At 45.4% G+C, this 17,010-nt stretch overlaps 1 non-coding gene across 1 annotated transcript; it reads left to right on the forward strand.

Moving 5' to 3' along the window:
* Positions 1 to 3,984: 3,984 nt before the first annotated feature.
* LOC115899486 lies at positions 3,985 to 4,083 on the forward strand. Its single transcript, XR_004059184.1, has one exon. It is a non-coding gene; the product is annotated as a small nucleolar RNA U13 (small nucleolar RNA).
* Positions 4,084 to 17,010: the final 12,927 nt, after the last annotated feature.

The following is a 17,010-nucleotide window of genomic DNA, read 5'->3' on the forward strand; positions in this document are numbered from 1 at the left end:
TCTCTACTTAAAAATACAATATTATCTGGGCATGGTGGCGCATGCCTGTAATTCTAGCTACTTGTGAGGCTGAGGCAGGAGAATCACTTGAACCTGGGAGGCAGAGGTTGCAGTGAGCTGAGATCATGCCATTGCACTCCAGCCTGGGCAACAAGAGCAAAACTCCATCTCAAATAAACAAATAACCACATTGAAAGGCCTAGTAGCATCACAACGTGTACTAGGCAACATAGTTTATTAGTCTATAATTTGTCATAGAATACTATCCTACACTTAGAGTTGACTTCATGGGTGTGTGACCTGTGCAGTCACACAGGGCCCTGTCCTCAGAAGGGCCCCACAGGTGGTTTAATGCTCTACTGTTGCCGTCTTGAAATACTTTCTGAATAAGCTGTCCCTTATTTTCATTTTGCACTGGGTCTTACAACTTATGTAACCAGCCCTTCATATGTAAACTTGAAGTACTCTAGAATGCTGCCTTTTTATTCCTTTTTTTTTTTTTTTCTGAGGTGGAGTCTCACTCTGTTGCCAGGCTAGAGTGCAGTGGTATAATCTTGCCTCACTGTAACCTCGGCCTCCCAGGTTCAAGCGGTTCTTCTGCCTCAGCCTCCCAAGTAGCTGGGACTCCAGGTGCACGCCACCATGCCCAGCTAATTTTTGTATTTTTAGTAAAGACGGGGTTTCACCATATTGGCCAGGCTGATCTCGAACTCCTATCTTTGTGATTCGCCTGCCTCGGCCTCTCAAAGTGCTGGGATTACAGGTGTGAGCCACTGCACCCAGCCACCTTCTTAAAGGCAGGGAATGTGTTGTTCATCTCATTACTGCTTCAGGTGCAGAAGGCAATAATTGAAAGTGAATTAATACTAGATGATAATATGCTCAAACATTTCCCGTTGGAATTAGTTCATCAATTATTGCCCTGAAGACCATTTTACATTGATTCCAATGTTTGGATTTACAGTATCATGCATCAAAACCAAAAATATTACTGAACAGTAACCTAAGAGCATGTACACTTCAAGCACTTCCCTTTTTAATTGAAACATCCTCCATTCTTTAGTGGTGTAACCCCACCTAGTGGTGGTGGCATATTTTATCTTTTGTCTTTCACACTTTCATTCTCCTAAACCTCATACAGTATTTCACTAGCAAACAGCTTCTGGTCTAATTGTGCTTCATAACTAGGGTGATTTATGTCCAGATTTGCTCAGGACAGTCCTGATTTTTTGCCTGTTGATTCAGCAAAATTATTACTAGTATCCCCTTTGTGGAAATACATGAAGACTATTTGAAGACTACATGAGAAGAGGTGAAGACTATTTGTTCAGAGTTTGCTATAACAAGGGAGTCAACCACCATCACTTGCGTTTTGTCAGAGCCTCAAAAACAGAGGAGTGGGAAAACTTTACAGTAGGGAATAGGGGAAGGCTTCAGGTGTGCCCTAACTGAAGACTGTTGTCATAGGGAAGCTATAGGTGGGGTAACTAGAACTAGCAGAGCATCCTATGTATTTGGTTGGGATGCACAGTTGGTTTTCTTTTGGTCCTATGTTGACAGCAGGTCCAAAAATTTAAAAAGCTATCATTTATTAATAAAGTTCTTGACATCTGGGGCCATTTGTTACAGGGGTTGTTGCTGGGTTCCTGGATTGTTTGCTAGTGATAGTGATCTAACTTCCTACATGTCTGACTTGTAGATGATAGATTGGTTTTCTGGTCTGGTTGCTGCAGATTGTGAGTCAGAGTTCTATTTTTGCATATGGTCTGGCCATTTTTCATTCACGTGTTCAGTGTCTTCCTGTTATCTCTCTAAAAGGTTCCAGTTTGGACAATGTAGGACCACTCTATGCGTAGTAGGAACATGGAGAAAAGTATGAAGTTTGCATGTCAGAGGATCCTTACTAAGATGCAAAAATGAGGCCTGCCTGCTTGCTGGGAGCTGGAGACTGAGTTCTGTTCTGTTCTGTTCTTTTCTTTTTTGAGACAGGGTTATATGGTTTGGCTGTGTCACCACTCAAATCTCATCTTAAATTGTAGCTTCCATAATTCTTATGAATTGTGGGAAGGATCCAGTGGCAGGTAAATGAATCATAGGGGTGGTTTCCCCCATACCGTTCTCATGGTAGTGAGTAAGTCTCATGAGATCTGATGGTTTTATAAGGTGTTTCCCCTTTTGCTTAGCTCTAATTCTTTTTTTTTTTTTTGAGATGGAGTATCGCTCTGTCACCCAGGCTAGAGTGCAGTGGCCGGATCTCAGCTCACTGCAAGCTCCGCCTCCCAGGTTCATGCCATTCTCCTGCCTCAGCCTCCCAAGTAGCTGGGACTACAAGCGCCCGCCACCTCGCCCGGCTAGTTTTTTGTATTTTTTAGTAGAGACGGGGTTTCACCATGTTCGCCAGGATGGTCTCTATCTCCTGACCTCGTGGTCCACCCGTCTCGGCCTCCCAAAGTGCTGGGATTACAGGCTTGAGCCACCGCACCTGGCCCCGCTTCGCTCTAATTCTGTCTCGTGTGCCACCATGTAAGACGTGCCTTTAATCTTTCACCATGATTGTGAGGCCTCCCCAGCCACGAGGAACTATGAGTCCATTAAGCCTCTTTTTCTTTATAAATTACCCAGGCTCGGGTGTGTCTTTATCAGCAGTGTGAAAATGGACTAATACAGAGCATCCCACTCTGTCGCCCAAGCTAGGGTGCAGTGGCATGATTTCAGCTCACTGCAACCTCTGCTTCCCTGGTTTTTGTTTTGTTTTTTTTGAGACATAGTCTTGCTCTGTCGCCCAGGCTGGAGTACAGTGGGATGATCTCAGCTCACTGCAACCTCCGCCTCCCACATTCAAGCAATTCTCTGCTTCAGCCTCCAAAGTAGCTGGGATTGCAGGTGCCCACCATCACACCCAGCTAATTTTTTTGTATTTTTAGTAGAGATGGGGTTTCAGCATCTTGGCCAGGCTGGTCTTGAACTCCTGACCTCATGATCCACCCTCCTTGGCCTCACAAAGTGCTGGGATTACAGGCGTGAGCCACTGCGCCTGGCCGCTTCCCTGGTTTAAGTGATTCTTCCACCCCAACCTCCTGAGTAGCTGGGACTACAGGTGCGTGCCACCACACCCAGCTAACTTTTATATTTTTTGGTAGAGGTGGAGTTTCATCACATTGGCCAGGCTGGTCTCAAACTCCTGACCTCAAGTGATCCACCCGCTTCAGCCTCCCAAACTGCTGGGATTACAGGCGTGGGCCACTGTGCCTGGCCTTGAGTTTTTTGAGATTAAAAATATATATTTGATTTATTTTATTTGGTAATGGCTAACAATTCCGTTTTCTAATCAGGTTTATCATTCTTTGAGGTGATTGCCTCATTTATGTCCCTAATCTTGAATAGAATGAAAATAATATTCTCCCAGGTTTCAAGCAATTCAAGCGATTCTCCTACCTCAGCCTCCCAAGTAGCTGGAATTACAGGCATGCACCACCATGCCTGGCTAATTTTTTTGTGTTTTTAGTAGAGATAGGTGATCCACCCACCTCCACCTCCCAAATTGCTGGGATTACAGGCATGAGTCATTGCTCCCGGCCTGAAACTTTCATATAGAACGTTTTTAGTAAATAATTGTTAGGTAAATGAATGAAAATTGTGAAGTAAATAATCAGAGTACTGTGATAGAAAATAACAAGGCCAGGTGCGGTGGCTCATGCCTGTAATCCCAGCACTTTGGGAGGCCGAGGCGGGCGAATCACCTGAGATTGGGAGTTTGAGACCAGCCTGACCAACATGGAGAAACCCCTGTCTCTACTGAAAATACAATATTAGCCAGGGGTGCTGGCGCATGCCTGTAATCCCAGCTACTCCGGAGTTTGAGGCAGGAGAATTGCTTGAACCCAGGAGGCGGAGATTGCAGTGAGCCAAGATTGTGCCACTGCACTTGAGCCTGAGCAATGAGAGCAAAACTGTCTCTAAAAAAGGGAAGAAAATAACAAAGAAATCCTTTTGTAGTTCCTAAGTGTGAAGAATGCGTGTTCATGCACAGGGTTGAGATGTGCTACCCTCAAACATTGTTCCGTGCACGTGACCTGTCTGACATGGGAAAAAAAGAAGAAAATAAAAAAGGGAGACCACCTCAGTCCCTGGTCAAGGGAGGTCTTTCTAAGAACGTGACAAGTAAGGACTTTAAGTATAGGAGGAGCCAGTTGTACAAGGAGAGTGGGAAGAGTTTCAGGTAGAGAGAGAATCACGTGTGCCAAGACTTTAAGCAGAAAAGAAGTTGACCTGTTCTAGGAACAGAAACAGAGAAAAATAAGCTTCTTTGTTGTTTAAACCACCGTTATTTCAGGTTTTTTGTCATTCAAAACCAACATTAATTTGAACAAGTACAGGTATTTGGAGGAATTTTGAAAGTTGAGTCTAAGATTGATGCAGAAGAGAAAATGACAGAAAAGAGCCAAAACATTCCTGAATAAGAACCTGGTATCATTAACATTTTTTAAAAACCACTATTGAGGTATAATTTACCTATAATAAAAAGGATCCATTTTAAGTGTATAACTCAGTTATTTTATTCATTTATTTATTTATTTTTAAAAAGATGGTCTCAGGCTGGGCGCGGTGCGAGACTCCGTCTCAAAAAAAAAAAAAAAAAAAGATGGTCTCAGGCCAGGTGCGGTGGCTCATGCCTGTAATCCCAGCACTTTGGGAGGCCTAGGCGGGTACATCACCTGAGGTCAGGAGTTCGAGACCAGCTTGACCAACATGGAGAAAACCCATCTCTACTAAAAATACAAAAATTAGCTGGGTGTGGTGGCGCATGCCTGTAATCCCAGCTACGCAGGAGGCTGAGGCAGGAGAATCACTTGAACCCGGGAGGCAGAGGTTGTGGTGAGCTGAGATTGCACCATTGCACTCCAACCTGGGCCACAAGAGTGAAACTCCACCTCAAAAAAAAAAAAAAAAACCAAAGTCTCACTCTTGTGGCCCAGGCTGGAGTGCAGTGGTGACCATAGCTCACTGTAGCTTCAGCCTCCTGAACTCAAGTGATCCTCCTGCCTCAGCCTCCTGAGTAGTTAAGATTACAGGCATGTCTCACTGTGCTGGCTATCTTATTTTTTTTTAAACTGGGTCTTGCTGTGTTACCCAGGCTGTTTTAGAAACCCTGGCCTCAAGCAATCCTTCTGCCTCAGCCTCCAAGAGTGCTGGGATTACAGGTGTGAGCTACCATGCTGGGCAAATTTTTTTCTAATTGAGGTGTATTTACATAGCATAAAATTCACCATTTTATTCATTTTAAAGTATACAATTCAGTGACTTTTAATATGTTTACAGGGTTATACAGACATTACCACTATATAGTTCCAGAACATTTTCATTAGCCCAGAAAGAAACCCTGTAACTATTAAGCAATCACTTCAATTTTCCCCTCTTCCCAGCCCCTGGAAACCACAAATCTACTTTTTGTTTCTATGGATTTGCCTATTTTTGACATTTCATATAAATGGAATTATACAATATGTGACCTTTTGTGTCTGATTTCTTTCACTTAGCATAATGTTTCCAAGGATTCTCCATGTTATAGCATGTATTAATACTTCATTCCTTTTCATTGCTGAGTAATGGTCTGTGGTATAGATATATCCCATTTTAGTTATCAGTTCATCACCTGGTAGACATTTGGGTTATTTCCACTTTAAGTTTCAGTTCTGTGGGGTATAAAGTACACCCAGGAGTGGAATTGTTATGGAGCAAGGGCTTACTGCCTGATAGGCATAGAAGCCAATACTGAGGCAGGAGAATAGGGTGTGGAGACAGGGAGCCTTCACTTTAGCCTCTGATTAGTCGCAGGCCAAGTCTTAATTTGCATTGAGTGTAACTTACTTCAGCTTCCAATTGGTCAGGGGCCAAGTCTTCATCTACATAGGGTGTAACCAATAGGAAACTTCTAAAGGGTACTTAAACTCCAGAAGATTTTGCAGCCAAGAGCTCTTGAGCTGCTTGCTCAAGCCAGCTACCCTCTGTGGCGTGTAATTTCGCTTCAATAAATCACTGCTTCATTGCTTCATTCTTTTGTTGCTTTGTTTGTGCATTTCGTTTGATTCTTTGTTCAACACACCAAGAACCTGGACAACTCGTCAAGACCTGGACAACATAGTCAAGACCCTTCACCAGTAACAATACCATGGCACTTGCTTTTGAGAAAATAGAAACCTTTATTGCAAAGTTGACTTGCCATGCTCAAATCTGTCTGCCCGAGCTGGAGAATGGGGACAGGTTTTATAGGCAGATAGTTACAATGAGGAAGATAGGAAAATGCAATGAGGTAGGACAGGTGTGGTGGCTCACACCTATAATCTCAACACTTTGGGAGGCCCAGGTGGGTGGATCACTTGAGGTCAGGAGTTCAAGACCAACCTAACAAACATGGTGAAACCTCATCTCTACTAAAAATAAAAAAATTAGCCAGGCATAGTGGTGCACACCTGTAGTCCCAGCTGCTTGGGAGGCTGAGGCAGGAGAATCACTTGAACTTGGGAGGTGGAGGTTGCAATGAGCTGAGATCACGCCACTGCCCTCCAGCCTGGGAGACAAAGTAAGACTCCATCAAAAAAAAAAAAAAAAAAGGAAAAATGCAATGAGATGTGATCTGATTGGGTCATGCTGAGGGTCCTTGGCTCTTAAGTCTGTACTGCAACAAAATAGGGTACTCCTTGTTTCTGAATTTGGTCCCCGTTCCTTGATCCAAGCACTTTGGTTCTGCTCGTGATGAACTTTTTCATTCGTCCTGGCTCCTAAGTCCAATGGGGCACATTTGGCTCATCTGGGCATGCTTATGTTATATAACTTGCAACCTGGGGGTCCACTGAGAAACCGCTCAGAACTTTGTTACACAAAGGTTGAACCAGATTGAATTGATTATGCTGTTAACAGAATTGCTGGGTCATATAATTCAGTGTCTTTAACTTTTTGAAGAATCACTGAACTGTTCCCTCCAGCTGCTGCAACATTTTACGTTTGTACCAGCAAGGTTCAGATTTCTCCATATCCTCCCCAACAGTTAATTTCTCTTTTGTTTTTTAATTACAGCCATTCTAGTAGGTGTGAAGTAGTATCTTTTTTTGTTTTGTTTTGTTTTGTTTTGTTTTTGAGACAGGGTCTCACTGTGTCACTCAGGCTGGCGTGCAGGGGCCCGATCACGGCTCACTGCAGCCTTGACCTCCTGGGCTCAAGTGATCCTCCTACCTCAGCCTGCCACATAGCTAGAACTAACAGATGCATGCCACCACACCCAGCTAATTTTTTGTATTTTTTGTAGTCACGGGATTTTGCTGTGTTGCTTAGGCCTGCCTTGTCCTCCCAAAGTGTTAGGATTGCAGGTGTGAGCCACCTTGCTCAGCCACAATCAAATGATTGTCATTTTGATTGGCATTTTTGTAAAGTTAATTTCTTAATGATTGCCCTGGAAAGTAAAATTAACATCTTAATTTATAACAATCTAGATGAATTAATACCAACTTAGTTTCAATAGTATACAAAAACCTTACTGTTTATAGCTTTATCTCCCCTCCCATATTGTTATTGTCACATATTCAGCTTTATACATTGTGCCTATCAGCATAGATTTATAATTACAGTTTTGTGTAGTTGTAATTATTTATTTATTTGAGATGCAATCTTGCTCTGTCACCCAGGCTGGAGTGCTGTGGCGCGATCTCAGCTCACTGCAACCTCCACCTCCTGGGTTCCAGTGATTCTCCTGCCTCAGCCTCCCCAGTAGCTGGGATTACAGGTGTGCACCACCACACCCGGCTAATTTTTGTATTTTTTTAGTAGAGGCAGAGTTTCACCATATTGGCCAGGCTGGTCTCGAACTCCTGACCTTGTGATCCACCTGCCTCAGCCTCCCAAGGAGGCTCATGCCTGGGATTACAGGCATGTAATCCCAAACCAAACCCAGCCTATGTAAAGGGGAAGGTTATAAGCCAAATTATATATATATATATATTTGTTTTTGTTTTTGTTTTGAGATGGAGTTTTGCTCTTGTTTCCCCAGCTAGAATGCAATGGCGTGACCTCGGCTCGTTACAACCTCTGCCTCCCAGGTTCAAGCGATTCTTCTGCCTCAGCCTCCCGAGTAGCTGGGATTTCAGGCATGTGCCACCATGCCTGGCTAATTTTGATTTTTAGTAGAGCCGGGATTTCACCATGTTGCTCAAGCTGGTCTCTAACTCCTGACCTTAGGTGATCCGCCCACCTCAGCCTCCCAAAGTGCTGGGGTTACAGGCGTGAGCCACTCCACCCAGTCCAAAAATATATTTTATACTGACTTTATTTATTATTATTATTATTATTATTATTTTGAGACAGCGTTTCACTCTTGTCACCCAAGCTGGAGTGCAATGGCTTAATCTCGGCTCACTGCAACCTCTGCCTCCTGGGTTCAAGAGATTCTCCTGCCTCAGCCTCCAAGTAGCTGGGATTACAGGCACACGCCACCACATTCGGCTAATTTTTTGTATTTTTAGTAGAAACATTTTTCACCATGTTAGCCAAGCTGATCTCGAACTCCTGACCTCAGCTGATCTGCCCGCCTCGGCCTCCCGAAGTGCTGGGATTACAGGTGTGAGCCACTGTACCAGGCCTATTTATTTATTTATTTTTAATTAATTATTATTATTTTTTGAGACGGCGTCTCACTCTTGTCACCCAGGCTAGAGTACAACGGCACGATCTCGGCTCACTGCAACGTCCGCCTCCCAGGCTCAAGCAATTCTCCTGCCTCAGCCTCCCAAGTAGTTGGAATTACAGGCACCTGCTACTACACCTGGCTAATTTTTATATTTTTAGTACAGACAAGGTTTCACTATGTTGACCAGGCCGGTCACGAGCTCCTGACCTTAAGTGATCCGCCTGCCCCAGTCTCCCAAAGTGCTGGGATTACAGGCATGAGGCACTGCAACCGGCCTATACTGACGTTAATATTTACCTAGGTAGTTACCTTTACTAGAATTCTTTATTTCCTCATATGGTTTTTGTTACAGGATCTTTGTTGCTTTTCTGGCTGGTAACCTCTGTGGCTGGTGGTGCCTTTGCCCAAGTTTTGCTTATGCCCACTGGGCTCGTTCCGCCCACTGGACCTGGCAGGCTGTGCTAGGCTCATGCTACCGGTCTGGATCCCAGGCTTGCCAAGGACGAGTCAGGCATGGGGTAGTGAGGTGTGTGTGAATGAGTCAGGCGTGGAGCTGACTCTGGGATCTGGCCACTGCACAGTCAGACACCCTGGCTGCTGCAGAGGGGCAGGCAGCTTCAGGTGCCAGCACGGGCTCCAACTCTCTGTGAGGTTGCAGCTGGATAAGGCGCATGGCAAGCAGCTTCCACAGCTGGCATTGGGAAACCCAGGTGCCTGGAAGCTTGGAGATGCCAGGAACCACAGGGCCCCAAAGAGGGAGTCACAGCCCTGACCTGGGGAGCTCCCAGGTTGGGACTCCCCAAAGAGCCACAGATCTTCTCTTCACCCACAACATGGTGAGCAAGGGGCATGTTTCAGCCCTGTTTGTGTTACAACTCTTTTAGCCTCACCATTTGGTGGGCCCCAAGTTCGTGTCCTGTGACCAGGAAGAATGAGGTACTCAGACAAATGGAGGATGAGCAAGCTTTATTAAGCCATAGAATAGCTCAGAGGAGACTCACAGGGGCAGCTCCTTTCCATAGCCAGGGTGTCCATTTGAGTGTTCAGTTCACAGCAGAGAGGGTAGCTCCTCTCTGCAGGTGGATCGTCCCAACAAGTGTTCATCTCCCAGCAGAGAGGGTAGCTCCTCTCTACAGTTGGTCATCCCAACAAGTGTTCTGCTCTCAGCAGAGAAGGTAGCTCCTCTCTACAGCTGGTAGTCCTGTGGTCTGTTCACCTCTAGCTGATCCCAAGGCTTTTATCGGCCTCAGAGGAGAAGCAGCCATGGGCAGGCCCCAAAAGGGCACCACAAGTTCCCACTCCAGTCCACAGGATTGGCAGCTTGGCCCTCAGCCTTCAGGACCTCCCTGGCCTGAAGGTAGGGCCTCACCAGTTACCTGCCCTCTTCTGCCCAAGGAGCCTGTCTGCCTCCTGCTGCCGTCCATGGCGCCCAGGCTGCTTGCACCCAGGGACACCTGCAGGCCAGTGCTGAGCTGCCCTCAGCTCCCTCTTGGCTTCCCCCTGACGCTCATGGGCACCCACAGTCCAGAGGGGGCTGAGGTGACAGGGGCCTGGCATGTCAAGGCTGCCCGAGCGTGTGCACACCCGGTCAGGCTGTGACAGCACCCGGGCCCAGCCCCAATTTCACTCTGAGATAGGAGCGAGTGCCGGGAGTGGGGAGAGCCAGGCAGTGGGGAGAGCCAGGCAGTGGGAGCAGACACTCCCGAACCTGTGGGGAGAAGGGGATCTTCCCTGGTTCTCCATAGTGCAGACTGCAGAGACGCCCAGGTCCTGTGCTTGGAAGGGCGGGGCTCCCACCCGTTGCATGGAGTATGCTGGCAGCCCTGGCTGCGCCTCCTCACAGCCTGGGACGGGGGCCCCAGCTCCTCGCTGGGCCCCTCTCTGCCCAACCCTCTGTACCCGAATGGCTTCTCCCCCACGGACAGGCAGCCCCGCCTTGCCCCATCGCAGAGACCCCCAGGGCGGTGGGCTTTGGTTGGGGGTTCCCGCTTGTCCCTGGCTCCCGCCATCTCCGTGGAGCGCGGCACCGCCTTGGACCCAGCTCCACGTCCTCCCGGTTCCCTCCCGGCGAGGCCTAGGAGCGGGTCCTGTCCGGCTGCGCAAGGGTGGGTGTGGCACAGTTAGCTGCCTTTGGGACGCAGGGCGCAGGGGACCTACCGCCGCCACTGCTGCTCCTGCAGCGGCTCCTGCTGCTACTGCTTGCACCTTCCTCCTACAGCTCGTGCAGTGGCAGTGGCCGTGTCCTCTCATTTCAGCCTGACGTACTACCTTTTCGTGTAGAGCAGGACTACTAGTAAAGAACTCTCTCATTTCAGCCTGACGTACTACCTTTTCGTGTAGAGCAGGACTACTAGTAAAGAACTCTCTCATTTCAGCCTGACGTACTACCTTTTCGTGTAGAGCAGGACTACTAGTAAAGAACTCTCTCATTTCAGCCTGACGTACTACCTTTTCGTGTAGAGCAGGACTACTAGTAAAGAACTCTCTCATTTCAGCCTGACGTACTACCTTTTCGTGTAGAGCAGGACTACTAGTAAAGAACTCTCTCATTTCAGCCTGACGTACTACCTTTTCGTGTAGAGCAGGACTACTAGTAAAGAACTCTCTCATTTCAGCCTGACGTACTACCTTTTCGTGTAGAGCAGGACTACTAGTAAAGAACTCTCTCATTTCAGCCTGACGTACTACCTTTTCGTGTAGAGCAGGACTACTAGTAAAGAACTCTCTCATTTCAGCCTGACGTACTACCTTTTCGTGTAGAGCAGGACTACTAGTAAAGAACTCTCTCATTTCAGCCTGACGTACTACCTTTTCGTGTAGAGCAGGACTACTAGTAAAGAACTCTCTCATTTCAGCCTGACGTACTACCTTTTCGTGTAGAGCAGGACTACTAGTAAAGAACTCTCTCATTTCAGCCTGACGTACTACCTTTTCGTGTAGAGCAGGACTACTAGTAAAGAACTCTCTCATTTCAGCCTGACGTACTACCTTTTCGTGTAGAGCAGGACTACTAGTAAAGAACTCTCTCATTTCAGCCTGACGTACTACCTTTTCGTGTAGAGCAGGACTACTAGTAAAGAACTCTCTCATTTCAGCCTGACGTACTACCTTTTCGTGTAGAGCAGGACTACTAGTAAAGAACTCTCTCATTTCAGCCTGACGTACTACCTTTTCGTGTAGAGCAGGACTACTAGTAAAGAACTCTCTCATTTCAGCCTGACGTACTACCTTTCGTGTAGAGCAGGACTACTAGTAAAGAACTCTCTCATTTCAGCCTGACGTACTACCTTTTCGTGTAGAGCAGGACTACTAGTAAAGAACTCTCTCATTTCAGCCTGACGTACTACCTTTTCGTGTAGAGCAGGACTACTAGTAAAGAACTCTCTCATTTCAGCCTGACGTACTACCTTTTCGTGTAGAGCAGGACTACTAGTAAAGAACTCTCTCATTTCAGCCTGACGTACTACCTTTTCGTGTAGAGCAGGACTACTAGTAAAGAACTCTCTCATTTCAGCCTGACGTACTACCTTTTCGTGTAGAGCAGGACTACTAGTAAAGAACTCTCTCATTTCAGCCTGACGTACTACCTTTTCGTGTAGAGCAGGACTACTAGTAAAGAACTCTCTCATTTCAGCCTGACGTACTACCTTTTCGTGTAGAGCAGGACTACTAGTAAAGAACTCTCTCATTTCAGCCTGACGTACTACCTTTTCGTGTAGAGCAGGACTACTAGTAAAGAACTCTCTCATTTCAGCCTGACGTACTACCTTTTCGTGTAGAGCAGGACTACTAGTAAAGAACTCTCTCATTTCAGCCTGACGTACTACCTTTTCGTGTAGAGCAGGACTACTAGTAAAGAACTCTCTCATTTCAGCCTGACGTACTACCTTTTCGTGTAGAGCAGGACTACTAGTAAAGAACTCTCTCATTTCAGCCTGACGTACTACCTTTTCGTGTAGAGCAGGACTACTAGTAAAGAACTCTCTCATTTCAGCCTGACGTACTACCTTTTCGTGTAGAGCAGGACTACTAGTAAAGACTCTCTCATTTCAGCCTGACGTACTACCTTTTCGTGTAGAGCAGGACTACTAGTAAAGAACTCTCTCATTTCAGCCTGACGTACTACCTTTTCGTGTAGAGCAGGACTACTAGTAAAGAACTCTCTCATTTCAGCCTGACGTACTACCTTTTCGTGTAGAGCAGGACTACTAGTAAAGAACTCTCTCATTTCAGCCTGACGTACTACCTTTTCGTGTAGAGCAGGACTACTAGTAAAGAACTCTCTCATTTCAGCCTGACGTACTACCTTTCGTGTAGAGCAGGACTACTAGTAAAGAACTCTCTCATTTCAGCCTGACGTACTACCTTTTCGTGTAGAGCAGGACTACTAGTAAAGAACTCTCTCATTTCAGCCTGACGTACTACCTTTTCGTGTAGAGCAGGACTACTAGTAAAGAACTCTCTCATTTCAGCCTGACGTACTACCTTTTCGTGTAGAGCAGGACTACTAGTAAAGAACTCTCTCATTTCAGCCTGACGTACTACCTTTTCGTGTAGAGCAGGACTACTAGTAAAGAACTCTCTCATTTCAGCCTGACGTACTACCTTTTCGTGTAGAGCAGGACTACTAGTAAAGAACTCTCTCATTTCAGCCTGACGTACTACCTTTTCGTGTAGAGCAGGACTACTAGTAAAGAACTCTCTCATTTCAGCCTGACGTACTACCTTTTCGTGTAGAGCAGGACTACTAGTAAAGAACTCTCTCATTTCAGCCTGACGTACTACCTTTTCGTGTAGAGCAGGACTACTAGTAAAGAACTCTCTCATTTCAGCCTGACGTACTACCTTTTCGTGTAGAGCAGGACTACTAGTAAAGAACTCTCTCATTTCAGCCTGACGTACTACCTTTTCGTGTAGAGCAGGACTACTAGTAAAGAACTCTCTCATTTCAGCCTGACGTACTACCTTTTCGTGTAGAGCAGGACTACTAGTAAGAACTCTCTCATTTCAGCCTGACGTACTACCTTTTCGTGTAGAGCAGGACTACTAGTAAAGAACTCTCTCATTTCAGCCTGACGTACTACCTTTTCGTGTAGAGCAGGACTACTAGTAAAGAACTCTCTCATTTCAGCCTGACGTACTACCTTTCGTGTAGAGCAGGACTACTAGTAAAGAACTCTCTCATTTCAGCCTGACGTACTACCTTTTCGTGTAGAGCAGGACTACTAGTAAGAACTCTCTCATTTCAGCCTGACGTACTACCTTTTCGTGTAGAGCAGGACTACTAGTAAAGAACTCTCTCATTTCAGCCTGACGTACTACCTTTTCGTGTAGAGCAGGACTACTAGTAAAGAACTCTCTCATTTCAGCCTGACGTACTACCTTTTCGTGTAGAGCAGGACTACTAGTAAAGAACTCTCTCATTTCAGCCTGACGTACTACCTTTTCGTGTAGAGCAGGACTACTAGTAAAGAACTCTCTCATTTCAGCCTGACGTACTACCTTTTCGTGTAGAGCAGGACTACTAGTAAAGAACTCTCTCATTTCAGCCTGACGTACTACCTTTTCGTGTAGAGCAGGACTACTAGTAAAGAACTCTCTCATTTCAGCCTGACGTACTACCTTTTCGTGTAGAGCAGGACTACTAGTAAAGAACTCTCTCATTTCAGCCTGACGTACTACCTTTTCGTGTAGAGCAGGACTACTAGTAAAGAACTCTCTCATTTCAGCCTGACGTACTACCTTTTCGTGTAGAGCAGGACTACTAGTAAAGAACTCTCTCATTTCAGCCTGACGTACTACCTTTTCGTGTAGAGCAGGACTACTAGTAAAGAACTCTCTCATTTCAGCCTGACGTACTACCTTTTCGTGTAGAGCAGGACTACTAGTAAAGAACTCTCTCATTTCAGCCTGACGTACTACCTTTTCGTGTAGAGCAGGACTACTAGTAAAGAACTCTCTCATTTCAGCCTGACGTACTACCTTTTCGTGTAGAGCAGGACTACTAGTAAAGAACTCTCTCATTTCAGCCTGACGTACTACCTTTTCGTGTAGAGCAGGACTACTAGTAAAGAACTCTCTCATTTCAGCCTGACGTACTACCTTTTCGTGTAGAGCAGGACTACTAGTAAAGAACTCTCTCATTTCAGCCTGACGTACTACCTTTTCGTGTAGAGCAGGACTACTAGTAAAGAACTCTCTCATTTCAGCCTGACGTACTACCTTTTCGTGTAGAGCAGGACTACTAGTAAAGAACTCTCTCATTTCAGCCTGACGTACTACCTTTTCGTGTAGAGCAGGACTACTAGTAAGAACTCTCTCATTCAGCCTTACGTACTACCTTTTCGTGTAGAGCAGGACTACTAGTAAAGAACTCTCTTCATTTCAGCCTGACGTACTACCTTTTTCGTGTAGAGCAGGACTACTAGTAAAGAACTCTCTCATTTCAGCCTGACGTACTACCTTTTCGGTAGAGGCAGGACTACTAGTAAAGAACTCTCTCATTTCAGCCTGACGTACTACCTTTTCGTGTAGAGCAGGACTACTAGTAAAGAACTCTCTCATTTCAGCCTGACGTACTACCTTTTCGTGTAGAGCAGGACTACTAGTAAAGAACTCTCTCATTTCAGCCTGACGTACTACCTTTTCGTGTAGAGCAGGACTACTAGTAAAGAACTCTCTCATTTCAGCCTGACGTACTACCTTTTCGTGTAGCAGGACTACTAGTAAAGAACTCTCTCATTTCAGCCTGACGTACTACCTTTTCGTGTAAGCAGGACTACTAGTAAAGAACTCTCTCATTTCAGCCTGACGTACTACCTTTTCGTGTAGAGCAGGACTACTAGTAAGAACTCTCTCATTTCAGCCTGACGTACTACCTTTTCGTGTAGAGCAGGACTACTAGTAAAGAACTCTCTCATTTCAGCCTGACGTACTACCTTTTCGTGTAGAGCAGGACTACTAGTAAAGAACTCTCTCATTTCAGCCTGACGTACTACCTTTTCGTGTAGAGCAGGACTACTAGTAAAGAACTCTCTCTTTCAGCCTGACGTACTACCTTTTCGTGTAGAGCAGGACTACTAGTAAAGAACTCTCTCATTTCAGCCTGACGTACTACCTTTTCGTGTAGAGCAGGACTACTAGTAAAGAACTCTCTCATTTCAGCCTGACGTAACCTTTTCGTGTAGAGCAGACTACTAGTAAAGAACTCTCTCATTTCAGCCTGACGTACTACCTTTCGTGTAGAGCAGGACTACTAGTAAAGAACTCTCTCATTTCAGCCTGACGTACTACCTTTTCGTGTAGAGCAGGACTACTAGTAAAGAACTCTCTCATTTCAGCCTGACGTACTACCTTTTCGTGTAGAGCAGGACTACTAGTAAAGAACTCTCTCATTTCAGCCTGACGTACTACCTTTTCGTGTAGAGCAGGACTACTAGTAAAGAACTCTCTCATTTCAGCCTGACGTACTACCTTTTCGTGTAGAGCAGGACTACTAGTAAAGAACTCTCTCATTTCAGCCTGACGTACTACCTTTTCGTGTAGAGCAGGACTACTAGTAAAGAACTCTCTCATTTCAGCCTGACGTACTACCTTTTCGTGTAGAGCAGGACTACTAGTAAAGAACTCTCTCATTTCAGCCTGACGTACTACCTTTTCGTGTAGAGCAGGACTACTAGTAAAGAACTCTCTCATTTCAGCCTGACGTACTACCTTTTCGTGTAGAGCAGGACTACTAGTAAAGAACTCTCTCATTTCAGCCTGACGTACTACCTTTTCGTGTAGAGCAGGACTACTAGTAAAGAACTCTCTCATTTCAGCCTGACGTCTACCTTTTCGTGTAGAGCAGGACTACTGTAAAGAACTCTCTCATTTCAGCCTGACGTACTACCTTTTCGGTAGAGCAGGACTACTAGTAAAGAACTCTCTCATTTCAGCCTGACGTACTACCTTTTCGGTAGAGCAGGACTACTAGTAAGAACTCTCTCATTTCAGCCTGACGTACTACCTTTTCGTTCTACCTTGTCGGGTAGAGCATGGACGACGAGTAAAGAAATCTCTCCATTTCAGCCTGACGTACTACCTTTTCGTGTAGAGCAGGACTACCAGTAAAGAACTCTCTCAGTTTGTATTTATCTGGGAATATGTTTATTTTTCCTTTGTTTAAAAAGAAATTTAAAATTATAGTTAAAAACACATAAAATTTATTATGTTAACCATTTTTAAGTGTACAGTTCTGTACTGTTAATTGTATTCACATTGTTGTGTAAGTAACATATCTACAGAACTTTTTTATCTTGCAAAACTGAAATTCTGTACCTATAGATCAATAA

The sequence above is a fragment of the Rhinopithecus roxellana genome, chromosome 8, assembly GCF_007565055.1.
Source record: "Rhinopithecus roxellana isolate Shanxi Qingling chromosome 8, ASM756505v1, whole genome shotgun sequence".
Lineage (NCBI taxonomy): Eukaryota > Metazoa > Chordata > Mammalia > Primates > Cercopithecidae > Rhinopithecus > Rhinopithecus roxellana.